Genomic DNA, 24,566 nt, shown 5'->3' on the forward strand with positions numbered 1-24,566 from the left:
AGAACCAAATCATCAGTGAACTCCCATTCACAATTACTACAAAGGGAATAAAATACCTAGGAATGCAACTTATAAGGGATGTGAAGGACCTCTTCAAGGAGAACTACAAACCACTGCTCAAGTCAATAAAAGAGTTCACAAACAAATGGAAGAATACTCATGGATAGGAAGAATCAATATCATGAAAATGGCCATACTGACCAAAGTAATTTGTAGATTCAATGCTATCTCCATCAAGCTACCACTGACTTTCTTGTCAGAACTGGAAATAACTACTTTAAATTTCATATGGAACCAAAAAAGAGCCTGCATAGTCAAGACAATCCTAAGCAAGAAGAACAAAGCTGGAGGCATCACACTACCTGACTTCAAACTACACTACAAGGCTACAGTAATCAAAATAGCATGGTATTGGTACAAAAACAGATAAAAAGACCAACGGAACATAACAGAGCCCTCAGAAATAATGCCACATATCTACAACTATCTGATCTTAGACAAACCTGACAAAAACAGGCAATGGGGAAAGAATTCCCTATTTAATAAATTATTCTGGAAAAACTGGCTAGCCATATGCAGAAAGCTGAAACTGGATTCCTTCCTTACACCTTATACAAAAATGAACTCAAGATGGATTAAAGACTTAAATGTAAGACCTAAAATCAGAGAAACCCTAGAAGAAAACCTAGGCAATACTATTCAGGACATAGGCATGGGCAAAGACTTCATGACTAAAACAACAAAAGCAATTGAAACAAAAGCCAAAATAGACAAATGGGATCTAATTAAACTAAAGAGCTTCTGCACAGCAAAAGAAACTATCAGCAGAAGGAACAGGCAACCTGTAGATTGGGAGAAAATTTTTGCAATCTATCCATCTGACAAAGGGCTAATATCCAGAATCTACAAAGAACTTAAACACATTCACAAGAAAAAAAAAAAACCATGAAAAAATGGGTGAAGGATATGAACAGACACTTCTCAAAAGACATGTATGCAGCCAACAAACTTATGAAAAAATGCTCATCATCACTGGTCATTAGAGAAATGCAAATCAAAACCACAATGAGATACCATCTTATGCTAGTTAAAGTCAGGAAACAACAGATGCTGGAGAGCATGTGGTGAAATAGGAACGCTTTCACACTGTTGGTGGGGATGTAAATTAACTCAACCATTGTGGAAGACAGTGTGGTGAGTCCTCAAGGATCCAGAACTAGAAATATCATTTGATCCAGCAATCCCATTACTGGGTATATAACCAAGGGATTCTAAATTATTCTACTATAAAGACACATAGACACATGCACATGTATGTTTATTGCAGCACTGTTCACAATAGCAAACTCTTGGAACCAACCCAAATGTCCATCAATGATAGACTCAAGAAAATGTGGCACATATACACCATGGAATACTACGCAGCCATAAAAAAAGATGAGTTCATGTCCTTTGTAGGGACATGGATGAAACTGGAAACCATCATTCTCAGCAATGTAACACAAGAAGATAAAAACAAACACCGCATGTTCTCACTCATAAGTGGGAATTGAACAATGAGAACACATGGACACAGGGAGGGGAACATCACACACCAGGGCCTGTTGGGGGATGGGGGCCTGGGGGAGGGATAGGATTAGGAGAATTACCTAATGTAAACGACAAGTTGATGGGTGCAGCAAACCAACATGACACATGTATACCTATGTAACAAACCTGAACATTGTTCACATGTACCCAAGAACTTAAAGTATAATAATACAAAAATTAAAAGCATATAAAAAATGCTTAACTTCACTAATTATTAGATAAATTCAAATTAAAACCACAATGAGATATCATCTCACCTTAGTCAGAGTAGTTATTAACATTCAATAAATAACAGATGTTGGCAAGGATGCAGAGAACAAGGAATGAGTATTTAATGTTGATGCGAATGTAAATTAGTACAGCCTTTATGTAAAACAGCACAGGGATTTCTCAAAGATCTAAAACTAGAATTACCATTTGAGTCAACAGTTCCACTACTGGGTATCCACACCCCTCAAAAACAAAGCAAAACAAAAAATCTATTATATAAAAAGACACCTGCACTCGTATGTTTATTACAGCACATTCACAATAGCAAAGATACTGAATCAACCTAAGTGTGTCAATGAATGAATGAAGAAAATATTACATACACATATAATGAAATACTCTTCAGCCATAAAAATTTAAATCATTTCTTTTGCAGCACCATGGATTGAAGTGGAGGCCATTATCTTAGGTGAAACAATTCAGACATAGAAAGTCAAATTCCATGTTTTCACTTATAAATGACAGCTAAATAATGTGTACACATGGAAACAAAGTGTGTAATAATAGATATTGTAGGAGTAGAAGAGTGAGAGAGAGTAAGAGATAATAAATAAATTAATGGAGACAATCTGTATTATTCAAGTGATTGTTACACTAAAATACTTCACCACCATACAATATATCCATGTAACAAACTGCACTTGTATACCTTAAATTTATACAAATAAAAAATAATCAAAAGACAAATGATAGCATGTTTCCTTAAAATGATCTAATTTAGAACAGCATAACAGAACCTAAATGCTTAATCTAAAGTTAACCAAGGAGGTGAAAGATCCATACACTGCAAGATATAAAACATTGGTTGAAAAAACTGTAGTAGATACAAATAAATAGAAATACACCTGTGCTCACGTATTAGAAGAATTAACATTCTGTTAAATGTCCATACTAGCCAAAGCCATTTCCAGATTGAATGCAAAACCTTTCAAAATTTCAACGCCATTTGTCACAGTAGAAAAAAAATCTTAGAATGCATATGAAACCACAAATAACTAAGAAAGCCAGCTGCATTCACAATTGCTTCAAAGAGAATAAAATACCTAGGAATCCAACTTACAAGGGACGTGAAGGACCTCTTCAAGGAGAACTATAAACCACTGCTTATTGAAATAAAAGAGGATACAAACAAATGGAAGAACATTCCATGCTCATGGGTAGGAAGAATCAATATCGTGAAAATGGCCATACTGCCCAAGGTAATTTATAGATTCAATGCCATCCCCATCAAGCTACCAATGACTTTCTTCACAGAATTGGAAAAAACTACTTCAAAGTACATATGGAATCAAAAAAGAGCCCACATCACCAAGTCAATCCTAAGCCAAAAGAACAAAGCTGGAGGCATCACGCTACCTGACTTCAAACTATACTACAAGGATACAATAACCAAAACAGCATGGTACTAGTACCAAAACAGAGATATAGATCAATGGAACAGAACACAGCCCTCAGAAATAATGCCACATATCTACAACTATCTGATCTTTGACAAACCTGAGAAAAACAAGCAATAGGGAAAGGATTCCCTATTTAATAAATGGTGCTGGGAAAACTGGCTAGCCGTATGTAGAAAGCTGAAATTGGATCCCCTCCTTACACCTTATACAAAAATTAATTCAAGATGGATTAAAGACTTAAACGTTAGACCTAAAACCACAAAAACCCTAGAAGAAAACCTAGGCATTACCATTCAGGACATAGGCTTGGGCAAGGACTTCATGTCTAAAACACCAAAAGCAATGGCAACAAAAGTCAAAATTGACAAATGGGATCTAATTAAACTAAAGAGCTTCTGCACAGAAAAAGAAACTACCATCAGAGTGAACAGGCAACCTACAAAATGGGAGAAAACTTTCACAACCTACTCAGCTGACAAAGGGCTAATATTCAGAATCTACAATGAACTCAAACAAATTTACAAGAAAAAAACAAACAACCCCATCAAAAAGTGGGCAAAAGACATGAACAGACACTTCTCAAAAGAAGACATTTATGCAGCCAAAAAACACATGAAAAAATGCTCACCATCACTGGCCATCAGAGAAATGCAAATCAAAACCACAATGAGATATCATCTCACACCAGTTAGAATGGCAATCATTCAAAAGTCAGGAAACAACAGGTGCTGGAGAGGATGTGGAGAAAGAGGAACACTTTTACACTGTTGGTGGGACTCTAAACTAGTTCAACCATTGTGGAAGTCAGTGTGGCGATTCCTCAGGGATCTAGAACTAGAAATACCATTTGACCCAGCCATCCCATTACTGGGTATATACCCAAAGGACTATAAATCATGCTGCTATAAAGACACATGCACACGTATGTTTATTGCGGCTCTATTCACAATAGCAAAGACTTGGAACCAAGCCAAATGTCCAACAATGATAGACTGGATTAAGAAAATGTGGCACATATACACCATGGAATACTATGCAGCCATAAAAAATGATGAGTTCACGTCCTTTGTAGGGACATGGATGAAACTGGAAACCATCATTCCCAGCAAACTTTTGCAAGGACAAAAAAGCAAACACCGCATAGTCTCACTCATAGGGGGGAATTGAACAATGAGAACACATGTACACAGGAAGGGGAACATCACACTCTGGGGACTGTTGTGGGGTGGGTGTAGGGGGGAGGGATAGCATTAGGAGATATACCTAATGCTAAATGACGAGTTAATGGGTGCAGCACACCAGCATGGCACATATATACATATGTAACTAACCTGCACATTGTGAACATGTACTCTAAAACTTAAAGTACAATAATAATAAAATAAAAAAAAAAGTGAAGAAAGCCAGCTGCAGAGTGGTGCAAGATGTTATAATAGAAGGCTCCAGAAACTTTCCCCTCTCAAGGACACCAATTAAACCACTAGCTACACAAAAAGTACTTTTATAAGAACCAAAACTCAGGTCAGCACTCACAGTACCCGGTTTTCACTTCATATCACTGAAAGAAATGCTAACGAGGTAGAAAACAGTGTTGAATGTCCAACGCCACATTTCTTCCATCCCCCAGCATCAGTGGGGCGTGCATAGAACATTTCTGTGTGCAGAGAAGAGATCACAGCATTTGTGAGACATTGAACTCATTTCTGCCCTACTATAACAGAAAACAAAACTGGACCAAATTTAGCTCATGCCTGCCCATGGAGGGAGCATTTAAACTATCCTTAGCCAGAGAGGAATTGGTGATACCAGAAATCTGAACTTAAGTTTCTGCAAGTCTTACCACCACAGGCTAAAATGCACTGGGGCCACAAATAAACTTGAAAGTATGTCAAGGCCACAAGGACTGAAAATCCTAGGTGAGTCCTAGTGTTGAACTGGGACCTGAGACAGTGGACTGGAGTGGACACATGGCAGCTAAGGGAATGCTGGCATCACTCCTCACCTAACCCCAGCGTGCACAGCTTAAGGCTCCAAAAGGACCCCATCTCTCCATGTAAGAGAAGAGAGGGAAGAGTGGTGATGACTTTGTCTTTTATCTTGGATACCTACTCAGTAAGAGTTGAATACCAACTCAGTAACAGTAGGATATGGCACTGGTCAGAGACATGAGGAAGTTTTCCAAGCCCTAGATCCTGGTTGACATTTCTAGTCACACTTTTGACCAGAAGGGAACGTGTTGCCTTGAAGAGAAAGATCCAGTCCTGGCAGGTTTTATGAACTTCTAACTGAAGAACTCTTGGTCTCTGAATAGTTAGTAGCAATGCCCAGGTACCTCGTTGATGACGTTGAGTGAGACCCATAGATTTGCAGGCTTTAGGTGAAACTCAACACACTTTAAACAATGGTGGCTATGGAGCAAAACTCCGCTCACCTGAGAGAAGTAGAGGAAAAAGCAAGGGGACTTTATGTTGCACCTTAGGTACCAACTTGTCTACAGGGGAATAGAGCACGAAGTGGGCTCTCGGGTTCTTCAGTTCTAGAACTTGGCTCTTGGATAGTATTTCTGGACCTGTTCTGGGCCACAGGGGAGCCCATTGTCCTGAAGGGTGGGTCCAAGGCAGAGCAGCATTCACTACAAGCTGACTGAAGAGACTTTGGGTCTTCAGGGAATGTCAGTGGTAGACTCATGGGCCTGTGGTGGAAGTGGTCATGGGGTGGGGTTCCTCTGCATTTGGAAAGGGGAGGGAAGACTGGAAAGAACTGCATCTTGTGATTTGAGTGCCAGTTCAACCACAGTACAATAGAACATCAGGTAACAACATCAGGTAACCTTCTAAGTTTGTTGACTCTAATCCCTGAAACCTGAATGGTACCTCAGGACACGCCCAGGTTAAGAGAAAACCTGTTGTACTAAACAGAAAGACACAGGCCTGGTTGATTTTGCCACTTGTTGATTGTAGAGCCTCAGGGCTTTGAGCTAACATAAGCAGTAGCCAGAAAGTGTTTCAGCAGGCCGCGGGTGAGACCCTGTGATGTGCAGGCTTCAGGTCTGATCCAGACATCATACTGATCATGGCCACAAGGGTGCCTGTGTCTGTCACACCACTCCCAGCTCCAGGTGGCTCTGAAGAAAGAGAGAGACTCCATCCATTTGGGAGAAAGTAAGAGAAGAGGGCAAGAGTCTCTGCCTGGTAATATAGATAATTCATCTGGACTTGTCCAAGACCATTAGAGTGGTACCACTATGAGTCTGCAAGAACCACAACATTACTGGGGTTGAAGTGCCCCCTAAAGCAGACACAGCTTAGATTACAACACCTAAGTCCTTTAAAATATCTGGAAAGTCTTCTCAGGAAGGATAGGCACAAACAAACCCAGACTGCAAAACTGCAATAAATGGATAACTATTTAATGACCAGGAACTAGAAAATATCTACAAGTATCAACATCATCCAGGAAATCAGAAACTCACCAAATGAACTAAATTAGTCACCAGAGACAAATCCTGAAAAAACAGAGATATGTAACCTTTCAGAGAATTCAAAAGAGCTATGTTGAGGAAACTCAATGAATTTCGAGATAACACAGAGAAAAATTCAGAATTTTATCAGATAAATTTAACAAAGAGATTGAAATAATTAAAAAGAATCAAGCAGAAATTCTGGAGCTGAAAAAATCCAATTTGCATACTGAATAATACATTAGAGTCTTTTAATAGCAGAATCAAGCAGAAGAAAGAATTAATGAACTTGAAGACAGCTTATCTGAAAATACACAGTAAGAGAAGACAAAAGACAAAGGCAAAAGAATAAAAAACAATGAATCGTGCCTACTGGATTAAGAAAATAACTCAAAAGGGCAAAACTAAGAGTTATTGGCCTTAAAGAGGAGGTGGAGAAAGAGATTAAGGTAGATAGTTTATTCAAAGGAATAGTAACAGGTGACCTTCTAAACCTAGAAAAAGATATCAATATCCAAGTACAAGAAGGACATAGAATACCCAGCAGATTTAACCCAAAGAAGACTAATTCAAGGCATTTAATAATCAAACTCCCAAAGGTCAAAGAAAAGGAAGGCTCCTGAAAGCAACAAGAGAAAAGAGACAAGTAACATAAAATGGATCACCAATATGTCTGGCAACACACTCTTCAGATGAAACCTTACAGGTCAGGAGAGAATGACATATTTAAACTTCTGAAAGAAAAAATCCTTTTACCCTATAGTAGTATATCTAACAAAAATATCTTTCACACATGAAGGAAAGATAAAGACTTTCTCAGAAAAACAAAAGCTGTGATATTTCATCAACACCAGACATCACCTGTAAGAAATGCTAAAGGAGGTACATCAATAAGAAAGAAAAGATGTTAATGAACAATAAGCAATAATCTGAAGTTCCAAAACTCACTGGAAATAGTAAGTGCACAGAAATACACAGAATATTATAGCACTCTAACTGTTGTGTAAACTACTCTGATTCTAAGTAGAAAGACTAAATGATGAACCAATTTAAAAAAATAACTACAACAAGCATTTAAAACAAAGATGGGAATATAAGATATAAGTAGTAACAATAATAAGTTAAAAATAGGAGGCAAATTTAAGGCACAGAGTCTTTATTCATTTTTTTAGCTTGTTTGTTTATGCAAACAATGTTAAATTGTTATCAGCTTAAAATAATGGATTATAAGATAGTATTTGCCATTCTCATGGTAACCTCAAATCAAAAAACATAAAATGAATAGAAAGATAATAAAAAGTAAGAAACAAAGCCATATAACCAGAGAAAATAACTTCCCCTAAAAGGAAAACAGAAGTAAGGAAAGAAGAAAGAGAAGATGACAAAATAACCAGAAAATAAATAACAAAATGGTAGGAGCAAATCCTTACTTATCCAAAATAACATTAAATGTAAAAGCACTAAACTCACCAATCAAATGACATAAAGTGACTCAATGGATAAATAAAACAAACAAGATGCATTGATCTGTTGCCTACAAGAACATACTTCACCTATAAAGACACACATGAACTGAAAATAAAGGGAAGGGAAAAGATATTACATTCCAATGAAAACCAAAATAAAGGAGAAGAAGTAGCTATACTTATATCAGAAAAAAATAGATTTCAAGACAAAGACTATCAAAACACACAAAGAAGGTCACTATACAATGATAAAGGGGTCAATTAAGCAAGAGAATATAACAAATTTAAATATATATGCACCCAACACTGGAACACCCAGATGTGTAAAGGAACTGTTATTTGAGCTAAGGAGAGACATAGGCCCTAACACAATAATAGCTGAGACTTCAACACTCCACTTTCAGCATTAGACAGATCATTCAGACAGAAAATTAACAAAAAATAATCATATTCAATCTGGATTAGAGGACAAATGGATCTAACAGATATTTACAGAATATTTCATTCAATGGCTGCAGAATACACATACTGTTCCTCAACACATGGATTATTTTTGAGGCTAGATGGTATGTTAGATCACAAAACAAATCCTTAAACATTCAAAAAATAAATGTTATGAACATCTTATCTGATCACAATATAATAAAACTAGAAATCAATAACAAGAGAAGAGGAAATTTGGAAACTATGCAAATACATGGAAATTAAACAATATAGTCTCAAATGACCAGTGAGTCAATAAAAACAATTAAGAAGTAAATTGTAAAATTGTGGGAAACAAATGATGATGGAAACACAACATACCAAAACCTAGGGAATACTACAAAAGCAGTACTAAGAGGGAAGTCTATATCCAAAAGTGCCTACATTGGAAAAGAAAAAGAATTCTTCAAATAAACAACCTGATGATACATCTTAAAGAACTAGAAAAGCAATAACAAATGAAACACAAAATTAGTAGAAGAAAAGATATAAAAGTCAAAGCAGTGATAAATGAAATTGAAATGAATAAAACACTATAAAAAATCAATAAAACAAAAAGTTGTTTTTAGAAAAGTTAAAAAAAAAAAAAAGAATGAAACAGGGGCCGGGGAGCTTGGGTGCCATCTTGGAATTCTGTCTACTGCATATTCATAGTTAACTAAGAATTTTTTATTGCAAATAAATATTAATGTCATAAATAGATTTTTTATATCTATTGAGATAATAAAAAAAATTAACACACCTTTAAGCAGACTAAGAAAAAAGAAGATCCAAATAAATAAAATTGGAGATTAAAAAGGAGACATTATAACTGGTCGTGCAGAAATTCAAAGGATTATTAGTAGCTACTATGAGAAACCATATATAAATAAATTGGAAAATCTAGAAGAAATGAACAAATTCCTAATACATACAAACTACCAAAATTGAACCAGGAAGAAACCCAAAACCTGAACAGACCAATAACAAATAATGAGATCAAAACCATTATAAAAAGTCTCTCTAAAGAAAAGCCTGCAACCCAATGGCTTCACTGTTGATTTCAACCAAACATTTAAAAAAGAACTATTATTGATCCTACCCAAAATATCTTCAAAAATAGAGGAAAAGAAAATACTTCAAAACTCATTCTACAAGGCTGGTATTACCCTGACACCAAAACCAGAAAAAGAAATATCCCAAAAAAGAAAACTAAAGGCCAATATTTCTGATGAATATTGATGCAAAAATCCTCAACAAAATATTAGCTAACTAAATTCAACAATACTTTAAAAAGATCACTTATCATGACCAAGTGGGATTTATTCCTGGAATGCAAGGATGGTTCAATATACACAAATAAATCAATGTGGTATATCACATCAACAAAGTGAAGGATGAAAACCATATAATCATTTCAACTAATGCTGAAAAAGCATTTGATAAAATCCAACATCTCTTCCTGATAAAAACCCTCAAAAATCTGGGTACAGAAGGAACATATTTCAACATGATAAAAGCCATATATGATAGACTCACACTGGTATCATACTGAATGGGGAAAAACTGAAAGCCTCTCCTCTAAGATCTGGAACACAACAAGGATTCTCACTTGATCAGTGTTGTTCAGCATAGTACTGGGAGTCTTCGATAGAGCAATCAGACAAGAAAAATAAAGGGCATCAAAATTGAAATAGAAGAAGTCAAATTGTCCTTTTTTGTAGATGATATGAGATTGTATTTGGAAAAATCTAAGGACTCCACAAAAAAAAGTATTAAAGCTATTAACCAAATTCCAAAAAGTTGCAGGATACAAAGTCAATACACAAAAATTAGTAGCATTTTTATATGCCAACAGTGAACAACATGAAAAAAGTAAAAAGGCAATCCCATTTGCAATAGCCACGACTAATGTTAGATACTTAGGAATTAACTCAACCAAATAAGTGGAAGATATGCACAATAAAAATTATAAAACACTGAGAAAAGAAATTGAAGTGAAAAAATGGAAAAATATTTTGTTTATGGATTGGAAGTATCGATATTGTTAAAATGCTTATAATGCCCAAAGCAATATACAGATTGAATGCAATAACTATCAAAATACCAATGACAGACTTCACAAAAATATTTTAAATATTCTAAAATTTATATGGAGCCATACAAGAAGCAGAATAGCCAAAACTATCCTGATCAAAAGAAAGAAAACTAGAGGAATCATATTACCTGACTTCAAAGTACACTTCAGAGGAATAGAAATCAAAATAGCATGGTACTGGTATAAAAACAGACACGTAGACCAGTGGAACAGAATAGAGAACCCAGAATCAAATCCACACACCTACAGTGCACTAATATTCAACTAAGTGGCCAATAACATACACTAGAGAAAAGACAGTCTTTTCAATAAATGTTTCTAGGAAAACGATATATTCAGAATAATAAAACTGGAATCTTATCTCTTGCCATATACAGAAATCACACCAAAATTGATTAAAGACATACATCTAAAACATTTTAAACTATGAAATTCTTACAATAAAACATTGGGGAAAATCTACAGGACATTGGTTTGGGCAAAAGTTTTTCGAGCAATACCCCACAAGCACAGGAAATCAAAACAAAAATAGACAAATGTGATCATATCAAGTTAAAAAGCTACTGTGCAGCAAAAGAAAACAATCAATAAAGTGAAGAGACAACCACAGAATGAAATAATATATTTGAAAACTGCCCATCTGTCAAGGGATTAATAATCAGAATCTATGAGGAGATCAAACACTGTATTTAAAAAATTAATAATGAGACTAAAAATTAAAAAATATTTGAAGAGAAATTTCTCAAAAAGACATACAAATGGCAAATAGGCATGTGAAAAATGCTCAACATCATTTATAATCAGATAAATGCAAATCAAACATTTCAAATGGCTTTTATCCAAAAGTCACGCAATAATAAATGTTGGTGAGGATGTGGAGATAAACCCTCATACACTGTTAGTGGGAATGTATATTAGTAAAACCACTATAAAGAACAGTTTGGAGGTTTCCTCAAAACACTAAAAATTGAGGTACCCTGTGATCTATCAATCCCACCTCTGGGTATATATCCAAAACAATGAAAATCAGTATATTGAAGAGATATCTCCACTCCTATGTTTTTGGCAACACTGTTTACAGTAGCAAAGATTTGGAGCAACCTAAGTGTCCATCAACAGATAAATAGCTAGAGATAATGTGGTACATATGCACAATGAAGTACTATTTAGCCATAAAAAATGAGATTCTGTAATTTGCAACAACATGGAGGGAACTGGGTCATTATGCTAAGTGAAATAAGCCAGGCACAGAAGGATTAACATTACATGCTTTCGTTTATGTCTGGGATCTAACAATCAAAGCAACTAAACTCATTGAGATCGAGTGTAGAAGAATAGTTACCAGATGCTGGGAAGGGTAGTATGAGGGTAGGGTGAGGTGGGTATGCTTAATGGGTAAAAAAAAAAAAAATAGAAAGAATGTACAAGACCTAATATTTGATAGCAACTCAATAGGGTGACTACAGTTAATAATAATTGTATTGTACATTTAAAAATTACTAAAAGAGTATAATTGGATTGTTTTTAACACAAAGGATAAATGCTTAGAAGGATAGGTGCCTCATTTTACATGATGTGATAATTATGTATTGCATGCTTGTATCAAAACATCCCATGTACCCATAAATATATATGCTATGTAATACCCAAATTAAAATAAAAGATTTTTAAATATAGGTAAACCAATTATGCTCAAAAAGAATGAATCTGGATGCATCACACTTTTAAATTTCAAACTATATTACAAAGCTATAGAAATCACAACAGTATAGTACTGGTATAAAAACAGGCACATAGGCCAATAGATCAGAATACAGTGTGGAAACGTATGATAAGCTATTCTTTGACAAGACTACTGATAATATATAATGGGTAAATGATATTTTCTTTAATAAACGGTGGTGGGAAACATGACATCACGTGCAAATGAATGAAATTGAACAATTTTTATACACTATATACATACAAAAATCAATTTAAATGTGTTAACTTAAAAAAAGACTTGAAACAATAAAACTCGTTAAAAATAACTTGCAAGAAAACCTCTTTGTCATTGGTCTCAGCAATGATTTTTAAAAATTTAACACTGAACACAGAGGCAAAAAGAACAAAATAAGAAAATGGGGCCACTTCAAACTAGTACATCTCTGCACAGCAAAAGAAACTGTCAACATAATGAAAAGGCAATTTACAGACTAGAGAAAAATACTTGTAAAGCACATATCTGATAATGGGTAATATCTAATATATATATATATATATGTAACTCATATTGGCAAAAAAGAACAAAATTAAAATAACTTGATTTTAAAATGTGCAAAGGACATAAATAAGCTTTTCCAAAGGCATACAAATGGCTGACAGGTATATGAAAAGGTGCTCAACATTACTAATCATGAGGCATATGAAAATCAAAACCACAACGGGATATCACCTCACACCTGTTAGAATAGCCATTCTCAAAAAGGGAAGAGTGTTGTCAAAATGGTAAAAGAAGGAGAACTCTTGTACAGTGTTTGGGGGAATGTAAATTGATCCAACCATTATGGGAAATAGCATGGTGATTACTCAAAACATTAAAAATATTAAAAAGAGACCTACCATAAGATCTAGGAACATATTTCTGGGTATCTATTCAAAGTAAGTAAAATCAATATCTTAGGAGATATTTGTACTCTCTTGTTTGTTGCAACAATATTCACAATGATCACAATATAAAAACAATGTAAGTGTCCATGATGCATATACATATATAGTTATATATATAAAATAAAGTATTATTCAGACATTAAAGAAGAAAATCCTGCCATTTGCAACAACATGCATGAACCTTGGGGACATTAGGATAACTGAAAGAAGCCAGACACAGAAAGACAAATATTTTATGATCTCATTTATATGAGAAATCTAAAGAATCTAGCTCAGAATGACATATTTGTCTAATTTTTACCTGGTGACCAGCAGCTGGGAAAAAATAGACTGGGAGCGGTGGCTCACTCTTGTAATCCCAGCACTTTGGGAGGCTGAGGCAGGTGGATCACCTGAGGTCAGGAGTTCAAGACCAGACTGGTCAATGTGGTGAAACCCCATCTTTAGTAAAAATACAAAAATTAACAAGGTGTGGTGGTGCACGCCTGTAGTACCAGCTACTCTGGAGGCTCAGGCAGGAGAATTGCTTGAACCCAGGAGGTGGAGGTTGCAGTGAGCTGAGATTGTACCACTGCACTCCAGCCTGGGCAACAGAGTGAGACTCCATCTCAAAAAAAAAAAAATAAAATAAATAAATATAAAAGATAGTGGTTCTTCTGTTATGAGATGAATAAGCCCTGGGGACCTAATATACCACATAGTGACTATAGTTAACAATACTGTATTTTATACCCAAAATTTCCTAAAAGAGTAGATTTCAGGTGTTTTTACCACACAAACACACACACACATACACACACACACAGACTCACACAGACATACACACTTACATGTGAGGTGATGGATTATGTTAATTAGCATCATTAGGATTATGTTAATTAGCATGATTGTGGTAATCATTTCAGAACACAATGTATACAACTATCAAAACATCATATTGTACTCCCTAAATATGTACAATACATTGTACTCCCTAAATTGTACATTGTTCTCCCTAAATATGTGCAATGTATACATATATCAAAACATCATATTGTACTCCCTAAATGTGTACAACTTTATGTCAATCATGCATTAATAAAGCTGAACAAAAAAGACACATATAAAATACCAATTATATGTTATTTTATGATTATATGTAAAAAAGACATCCAGATTTTTCTGACCCATGTGCCCATCTTGTCCACAATCACACAACTATGGTTATTTCAAGCAAAGTCTAGGTGCCACTGTTTTGACATGTAAAAGAAAAAATTGTTTAATTATTATAGTGGCATCCTACATGTACTAAAATACAGGACTGCTCATTTTTACAGTTAATGTTGGATTTTTATGTGGTTAATGTATTGGACTTAAGTTGGAACATTTTCTCTTTCTTCCTAGAACTCCTACATATTAATTGAGTAAATATGGTGGCCTGAAAAAAAAATTTACTTTTTAGTAATAGTCAAAGTTTTAAAAAACTTATAAAATTATGTTTTAAAACAGATAATGAATTGTATGTCTACAGATATATTGCACTCCTTGTTTGCTCTAATTATTTCATCTAGTGAACATCATTATGTGTGTGTCTTTGTGCATGTTCTCTCTGAGTGTGTCTGTGGGGGTGAGAGAGAGAGAGAGAGAGACTAAAAGAATCGCAGAATAGATATCAGTATTAGTCCATTCTCACTCTGCTAATGAAGACATACCCAAGACTGGGTAATATATAAAGGAAAGAGGTTTGATTGACTCTCAGTTCAGCATGGCTTGGGAGGCCTCAGGAAACTTACAATCATGGCAGAAGGGGAAGCAAACACATTCTTCTTCACATGGCAGCAGGAGAGAGAAGTGCTGAGCAAAGTTGGGGAGCAAGACGGAAATCCCCTTAAAAAAACATCAGGACCTGTGAGAACTAACTCACTGTCACAAGAACAGCATGAGGGTAACTGCACCCATGATTCAATTACCTCCAACCAGGTCCCTCCACGACATGTGGGGATTATGGTAACTACAATTCAAGATAAATTTGTGTGTGGACACAGCCAAACAATATCGTTCCACCCATGCTCCCTCCCAAATCTCATGTCCTCACATTTCAAAACACAGTCTGTTTGTTGGTCTAACTCAGATGCGGATAAAATATTATCAGTTTTATATAACGTAAGGCTTTAATGAGCAAGTAATTTAGTAACCACAACAACATGGAGCTTAGCAATGCTTGCTCCCTGAAAATAATAGAGCCTGTCCTGATGTTTGCAGCTGATAGGACTTACCCATGTAGTTTCTACCCAAAAGTACGGAACAAAAAGAGCAGAGACTGGAAGTAGTTTTTTTTTTTTTTTTTCTGTCTCTGCCTGGAGATATGCAGGCCCAAGAGGCTAAAGGACAGAGACATTTCAGAGCCTGTTAGGTGTTTGATACATACAACGGTGATCAGAATTCATCAGATTAGCTATTTCACCCATGAAAACATCAGTATGAGGCTAGTACAGGACTAGTATAAGGTTGCATACTGCTAGTATGAAAGTGTGATGGTTAATTTTCCGAGATCAGACAAGGTCAGACACGCTCAGGACAGTGTGGTCATACACAGTGATGGGTAATTTTATGTGTTAAATTGGCTTGAATATGGAGCCCATTTTTCTGGGACAAACAGTATTCTAGATGTTGCTGTGGAGGTATTTTGTAGATGTAATTAACATTAAAAATCAATTGGCTTTCAATAAAGCAGATTACCCTCCATCATATGAGTGGGTTTCATTCAGTAAGTTGAACATCTTAATAGCAAAAACTAAGGTTTCTCAGACAATAAGGATATCTAAATTAAAACTGTAACATAGAAATCCTGCAGGCACATGAAGTACAAGAACTGTGGAGGCATCTAGGCAACCTCCATCTAGATTTCAAAGAATGCATCAGAGATCCTCAGGGTTCAGGCAGAGAACTTCCACAAGGGCCGGACTTCCACAGATATTCCCTACTAGGGCAATTACTAGTGGAACTATGGGAGTGATACCATCACAGAGGGTCTCTTCTAGGGTAATGCCCAGCAGAGCCAGAGAATCAGGACCAATGCAGAAAATCCCTAATGGGGCAATGCTTAGTGGAGTTATGGGGGCAGGGTTGCTTCTGAAACTCCAGAACTATAGAGCCACCGATGTGCATGGGAGTCACCACAGCATGGGAGAGTTGTAGGCACCCGACTCTAACCCATGGGAGCTGGTGGTTTGGCTGCTCCCAGCAAAGCCATTATGGTGGGGCTTCCTAGAGGCTTGGAAGCCCAACCAACACCCACCCAAATATGTCCAGAAGGCAGGACATGGAGTCTAAGAAGATTTTTCTCCAACCTAAGATTTAATGTTTTTTGCACTGTTGGGTTTTGGACTTACTTGGGACCTGTTATCCCTTTCTCCTTTCCTGTTTCTTCCTTTTGGAATGAGAATGTTTATCCTCTCTGTCCCTTCATTGTATTCTGGGAAGCCCACAACTAGTTTTGTTTCACAGGCTCACAACTGAAGGACAATTTGTCTCAGGATAAAATACACCTTTGAGTTTCATAACTGATTTAGATAGTATTTATACGAGGCTGTGGACTTTAGACTTTTGAGTTAGGGCTAGAGGAAGTGACAATTTTGGAAGACTATTGGGATGTAATGACTGTATTTTGAATATAAAAATGACACACATTTAGGGGGACAGGGTAGAATGCTATGATTTAAATAGATATTTCCCTACAAAATTCATATATTGGAACCTAATATCCAATATGATAATATTAAAAGGTGGAGCTTTAGGAGAAGTGATTAAGTAATAAGGTATCCATCCTTATGAGTGAGAATAGTGCTTTTATAAAAGAGGTTGAAGGGAGTGGCCTATTCCTTGATTGCCCTTCCACCATGAGAGGACACATGATTTATCCCCTCTGGAAGATGCAGCATGAAGGCACAATATTAGTTGCAGAGGAAGCCCTTAAGAGACATTAAATCTGCTAGTCTCTTGATCTTAGAAATTCCAGATCCAGAAATGTGAGAAATAAATTTCTATTATTTATAAATTACCCAGTTTGTGGTATTTTTTATAGCAGAAGGAATGAACTGAGACATTCAGTGTCATTCTAACAATTGTGAACATGCCAATGAAAAGAAGAACAGGGAACTGGGGACCATTATTAGAGATGAAAGGAAGCCCAAGATGCGTGAAAAAAGAAATTCTAGGACAACAGTAGGCCTACTGAAACCCTTAAAATTGGAGTAGGAAGACAGAAGTTTCTTCAAGGGATATTTATTGTGGGGAAGAAATGAACATGAAGAAACAGGAGATGTATTTGATTGTTTTGAGATGATGTTTATATGATGTGTGGCAGACAATTGGCATTACTGAGGAAAGTGCTCAGAGAATGCTGAGCAAATGAACTAAAAATGCATTTTATTAGGAAAAACCAAATATTGGCAAAAAAAAAAAAGTTGTCCAAAGTTTTCTCTTTCTTTTCTTTGTCTTTTTCTTTCTTTCTTTCGTGAGACAGAATCTAGCTCTGTCACCCAGGCTAGAGTGCAGTGACACAATCTCGGTTCACTGCAACCTCCGCCACCCAGGTTCAAGTAATTTTCATGCCTCAGTCTTCCAAGTAGCTGGGATTACAGACATGTGCCATAATGCCTGGCTAACTTTTGTATTTTTCTGTAGAAACAGCATTTTGTCATTTTGGCCAGGCTGGTCTCGAACTCCTGATCTCAAGTGATCCACCTGCCTCAGCCTCCCAAACTGCTAGGATTACAGGCATGTGTCACCGCACCCAGCCCCAATTTTCTCCATGTCTCATCATAGCAAAAATATTGTAAACAATTGGTACAAATTTAAATACAAACAAATATATATTTATATTGGAAATATGAGAGAATAAGTATGTTTGCATATGTGTCAATGAGTACTATGGTTTGAATGCACCTGTCCCTCCAAAATTCAAATGTTGGAATTTAAACTCCAAAGTGATGGTATTCCAGTGTGGGGTCTTTAGAAAATGATTGAATCACATGGGCTCTGCCCTTGTTAGTGGGATTAATGCGCTTAAAAAAGAAGCTTCAAAGATTTGCTTAGCACTTTTGCTCTTGACCACGTGAAGACATAGTTTGAATGCTCTCTGGATGATGCAGCAACAAGGCATTATCTTGGAAGCAGAGAGCTGCCTCACCAGACACCAAAACTGCTGGCACTTTAATCTTGGAATTTCTGGCATCAAGAATGATAAGAAATACATTTATATTCTTTATAAATTATCCAGTATTAGGTATTTTCTTACTGTAGCACAAATGGGCTAAGACAGTGGGAAAACAGGTACCATAACAATTCAAACATTATGTTAATTAACTGTAAATAATTGACAAAACTTGTCATTTATTAAACACTTATATTGTGACATTGTGTTTTTGTAGCTGTTATAGAAGTGTCAAATCACTGAATCCTCAAATAAACCTGTGCCATATTCTTGTCTCCATTTTACAGAAAAGGAAACAGAGACACAAAGGGAATAAACAAGTAAGAATTTATCCACTACCTGTTACTATCTCCTCTTGCCCTAAAAGTGAATAATGAAGAGGGGTATAAAGATATGGTTTAGGCACATAACAAAATATGCCTAAATAGTGGACAATAGAAATATCTAGATAGTGACATTTCAGGGTAGGCAGTAGTGAGGCATGGGGCTGCTCTTTCTCATTATAATTCTGTAAGACTGTTTGATTTTCTAAATAATGTACATTATGTTAAAATAATAATAATTTAATAGAACAAAATAAAAATATGCCTGGTCTATATAATGTAGGCTCTTCTCTGTGGTGTTTGAGCATCTTCAGAATTTCCACTCAATTGTGACTACTTGATGATTTGTATAATATGTCCATGAAAAGCCAACCTAATTCTGAAATGCTTTTCAGCAAATGTAAATCTTTTACTTTATTGTTCTTTTTAGTTTAGTCATATGTTGAAGATACCTTTTATACACTTGGCAGGTAGGGAATGAGACTGTTGTCAGAAAATGTGTTATAACTATCATTGAAAAAAGTCACATTGTATTACATTTTTCTGTACATTGACAAAGTCTCTTTAATAGGATCATCAGGCCGTGATGCCATAAAAATAGGAGTTGGTTCCATGGTAGAAGTGACCTGACTGCCTCCCACAGAGGGAGTCAGGTCCCATCTATCAATGAGGCTCATTTTGCAGGTGCTGAATTTGTCCCCAACGTTCCCAATTATGTCTGAACCAATCAGAGTCCTTGTGAAAGAAGCAGCTGGTCAAATTGCATATTCATTACTGTACAGTATTGGAAATGGATGTGTCTTTGGTAAAAAACAGCCTACAATTCTTTTGCTGATGCATATCACCCCTATGATGAGTGTCCTGGATGGTGTCCTAATGAAACTGCAAGACTGTGCCCTTTCCCTTTGGAAAGATGTCACTGCAGCAGACAAAGAAGAGCTGGTCTTCAAAGACTTGGATGTGGCCATTTTTGTGGGCCAAGAAGGGAAGGCATCCATGCCAAGAAGGGAAGGCATGGAGAATAAAGATTTATTTAAAGCACATGTGAAAATCTTCAAATGCCAAGTTGCAGCCTTGAAGAAATATACCAAGATGTTAGTTAAATTTATCATAATAGAAAATCCAGTTAATACCATCTGCCTGATTTTCTTCATGTCAGCTCCATCTATCCCCAAGAACTTCAGTTGCTTGATTCATTTGAATCACAACTGAGATGAAGCACAAATCACTCTTAAACTTGGTGTGACTGCTGAAAATGCAAAGAATGTCATTATCTAGGGAGACCATTCCTCAATTCAGTATCCAGATGTCAACCATGCCAAGGAGAATTGCAAGAAAAGGAAATTAGTGTTTATGAAGCTCTGAAAGATGACAGTTGGCTCAGGGAGAATTCATCATGACTGCAGCAGCATGATGCTGCTTTCATCAAAGCTTGAATACTATCCAGTGCAATATCTGCCATAAAACCTATCTCTGACTGTCAGAGATATCTGGTTTGAAACACCAGAGGGTGAGTTTGTGTCCATGGGTGTTACCACTGATGGCAGCTCTTTTGGTATGCCTGATGATCTGCTGCTCTGCTGTGATAATCAAGAATGAGACCTGGAAGTTTAAGTTCTCCCTATTAATGATTTCTCATGTAAGGAGATGGATCTTACTGCAAAGGAGCTACTTATGAAGTATTGGACAATAAACTAGTTTTGAAGTTCTTTTATTTGCCTTACTAGAAAATCATTTTGATGTTACTAAATGTGCCAAAGCTCAAGAACCTAAATAGCATCTTTGACTCTAGTACCAAATAATAATAATGTTATACTTAAATTACATGTAAAGAAAACATATTAAAGAGTATGTGCTTCTTGGTACATATTTGTAAATGACAATTTATTATGCTGTTACTGCTGCATTTTAAATAAATATATACTCAAATGAAAAATAATAAAATATACTAAAAGTATTGGAAAGAGTTTTAAAATGTATTAAGCAGAAACATTTGCAATTGTCTGCAGTGTACTATATGTCTAAGCAAAAGCAACATCTTTTGGGAATGTCTCTAACCTTAAGGGAGGCTGCCTAGAATTGAGAAAAGAGAAAGAAAAAGAAAGGCATTTTTAGACTGAGGAGGTGGGAAAGTCCTAGGCATCAGCTGTGCTTCAATTCAAGCCTGGATAAAAATTAGTTCAGATTGGAGCAGCGAATTAAGGCCTCAAAGGGATTTTTCAAAAGAAAGTAGATCATAGCTCATCTCAGATACTTGAAAGTATTGCAATTCATTTTAGTACACTCAAAGGTTTGGGGGTAAACTTATGGTAGGTACATAGAAAATATAGCAATTAAAGATTAAGACAATTATTAACTTCAGGGAAAAAAGCAAGATCACATATTAAGGTAAAATGTGAATATTTATTTAACAGGAATCAATCAGGACTTTTCATGGTTGAATTTCACCCCGGGTGCCCAAGGAAGTGAGCACCCAGATTTTCTTGCTGTTTTGCCCAGATGTGTGGGACACGAGAAACAGGGACACGTGAGACCTGAAAGATGTCAGTCATCAAACATGAAAAATATAGTCAGACTCTTTAATACAATTTATTCATAATGTTTGACTGACGATCAAAATATGCCGTGTTTTATATAAGTGAATGTGACCTTGTTTAAATTAGACATTGTGGTACTCTACAAGGCCTGCAGCCTGAGATCAGTAAAGAAAGTGAACGTTTCATTGAACACCTATTTCAAGAGCTCAACATTGTGTAAAGGGAAAGACATCTTTCCCTTTACACAATGAACAATGCCATCCTTGTTCATTATCCATGATGTCTGGAAAATTTTTAATTATTTTTAATTATTTCAATAGCTCTTGGGGTACAGGTGGTTTTTGTTTATGTGGATAAATTATATAATGGTGAATTCTGAGATTTTACTGTACCCATCACCTGAGTAGTGTACATTGTACCTAATGTGTAGTTTTATATCCTGGCTCTCCTCCTACATTCTCCCTTTTGACATTCTAGAGTCCATTGTATCACTCTGTGTCCTTTTGCATATTCATAGATTAGCTCCCTCTTATAAGTGATGTTAAAGCAAACTAAAAAGTATTTGAGTCCTTGTGGACAAATCATAACCTAACTTAATAGGTAGCTGAGATTGAAAACCTAACTTAACAGTATCTGTCTGTAACAAAAGCTGAGTCCTGGCCAATCCCAGAAGCCACAATTCAACCACTCATACAATGCTGAGTATTTAAACTGTGTCCAAATAAGGCAAACCCCAACCTGTAACCAATCCAGCTGTTTCTGTACCTCACTTCTGATTTCTGTACATCACTTTCCTTTTTGCTTTTTGTCTATAAATTTCTTGTGACCGTGAGGCATCCCTGGAATCTCTCTGAATCTGCTGTGATTCTGGAAGTTACCTAATTTATGAATCTTTTTCTTTTTCTAGCTCAATTAAACTCTGTTAAAATTAATTTGTCAGAAGTTTTATTTTAGCAGATCTGGTATCAGAAGTGGGATTTGAAGTAAAACTCTGTGAACCCCAGGAACACCAGGTGACCAGGTGAGGTGCCTGTGGAACCAGTTGTGCTCACTGCTCTCTTGATTGTAACTGAAGGTCATGGGTGAGTTTTCGCTCAGATTTGGAGCTTCACTAACATGTGTTCTGAGCGCTCTGAGTTTATTTGTGCAATGCTTAGACTGGACTGCCTCCAGGATCAAATTGCACTTAATAATTAACTGGATTGGATTCAGTTAGAGGCGTCACACCTTGTGCAGGTACTTTATTTTATTTTTTTCCTTTTTTTATTATTATACTTTAAGTTCTAGGGTACATGTGCACAACGTGCAGGTTTGTTACATATGTATATATGTGCCATGTTGGTGTGCTGCACCCATCAACTCATCATTTACATTAGGTATATCTCCTAATGCAATCCCTCCCCCTTACCCCCACCCCACGACAGGCCCCAGTGTGTGATGTTCCCTAACCTGTGTCCGTGTGTTCTCACTGTTCAATTCCCACCTATGAGTGAGAACATGTGGTGTTTGGTTTTCTATCCTTGTGATAGTTTGCTCAGAATGATGGTTTCCAGCTTCATCCATGTCCCTACAAAGGACATGAATGCATCCTTTTTTATGGCTGCATAGTATTCCATGGTGTATATGGGCCACATTTTCTTAATCCAGTCTATCACTGATGGACATTTGGGTTGGTTCCAAGTCTTTGCTATGGTGAATAGTGCTTCAACAAACATACATGTGCATGTGTCTTTATAGTAGCATGATTTATAATACTTTGGGTATATACCCAGTAATGGGATCACTGGGTCAAATGGTATTTCTAGTTCTAGATCCTTGAGGAATTGCCACACTGTCTTCCACAATTGTTGAACTAGTATACACTCCCACCAACAGTGTAAGAGTGTTCCTATTTCTCCACATCCTCTCCAGCACCTGTTGTTTCCTGACTTTTTAATGATTGCCATTCTAACTGGTGTGAGATGGTATCTCATTGTGGTTTTGATTTGCATTTCTTTGATGACTAGTGATGATGAGCATTTTTTCATGGGTCTGTTGCCTGCATCAATGTATTCTTTTGAGAAGTGTCTGCTCAGATACTTTGCCCACTTTTTGATGGGGTTGTTTGATTTTTTCTTGTAAATTTGTTTAAGTTCTTTGTAGATTATGGATATTAGCCCTTTGTGAGATGGGTAGATTGTAAAAATTTTCTCCCATTCTGTAGGTTGCCTGTTTACTCTGATGGTAGTTTCTTTTACTGTGCAGAAGCTCTTTAGTTTAATTAGAACCCATTTGTCTATTTTAGCTTTTGTTGCCATTGCTTTTGGTGTTTTAGTCATGAAGTCCTTGCCCATGCCTATGTCCTGAATGGCACCGCCTAGGTATTCTTCTAGGGGTTTTATGGTTTTAGGCTTAACATTTAAGTCTTTAATCCATCTTGAATTAATTTTGGTATAAGGTGTAAGGAAGGGATCCAGTTTCAGCTTTCTACATATGGCTAGCCAGTTTTCCCAGCACCATTTATTAAATAGGGAAGACTTTCCTCATTTCTTGTTTTTGTCAAGTTTGTCAAAGATCAGATAGTTATAGATGTGTGGTATTATGTCTGAGGGCTTTGTTCTGTCCCATTGGTCTATATCTCTGTTTTGGTACCAGTACCATGCTGTTTTGGTTACTGTAGCCTTATAGTATAGTTTGAAGTCAGGTAGCATGATGCCTCCAGCTTTGTTCTTTTGGCTTAGGATTGTCTTGGCAATGCAGGCTCTTTTTTTGGTTCCATGTGAACTTTAAAGTAGTTTTTTCCAATTCTGTGAAGAAAGTCATTGGTAGCTTGATGGGGATGGCAATGAATCTATAAATTACCTTGGGCAGTATGGCCATTTTCACGATATTGATTCTTCCTATCTGTGAGCATGGAATGTTCTTCCATTTGTTTGTGTCCTCTTTTATTTCATTGAGCAGTGGTTTGTAGTTCTCCTTGAAGAGGCCCTTCACATCCCTTGTAGGTTGGATTCCTAGGTATTTTATTCTCTTTGAAGCAGTTGTGAATGGGAGTTCACTCATGATTTGGCTCTCTGTCAATTATTTGTGTATAGGAATGCTTGTTTTTGCACATTGATTTTTTATCCTGAGAAATTG

The 24,566-nt window shown here is 36.2% G+C and overlaps 1 pseudogene; it reads left to right on the top strand.

The window, feature by feature from the left end:
- Positions 1 to 19,626: 19,626 nt before the first annotated feature.
- On the top strand, positions 19,627 to 20,689 carry LOC129024098 (malate dehydrogenase, cytoplasmic-like; annotated as a pseudogene).
- The last annotated feature ends 3,877 nt before the right edge of the window (positions 20,690 to 24,566 follow it).

This window comes from Pongo pygmaeus, chromosome X, assembly GCF_028885625.2.
Source record: "Pongo pygmaeus isolate AG05252 chromosome X, NHGRI_mPonPyg2-v2.0_pri, whole genome shotgun sequence".
Classification (NCBI taxonomy): Eukaryota; Metazoa; Chordata; class Mammalia; order Primates; family Hominidae; genus Pongo; species Pongo pygmaeus.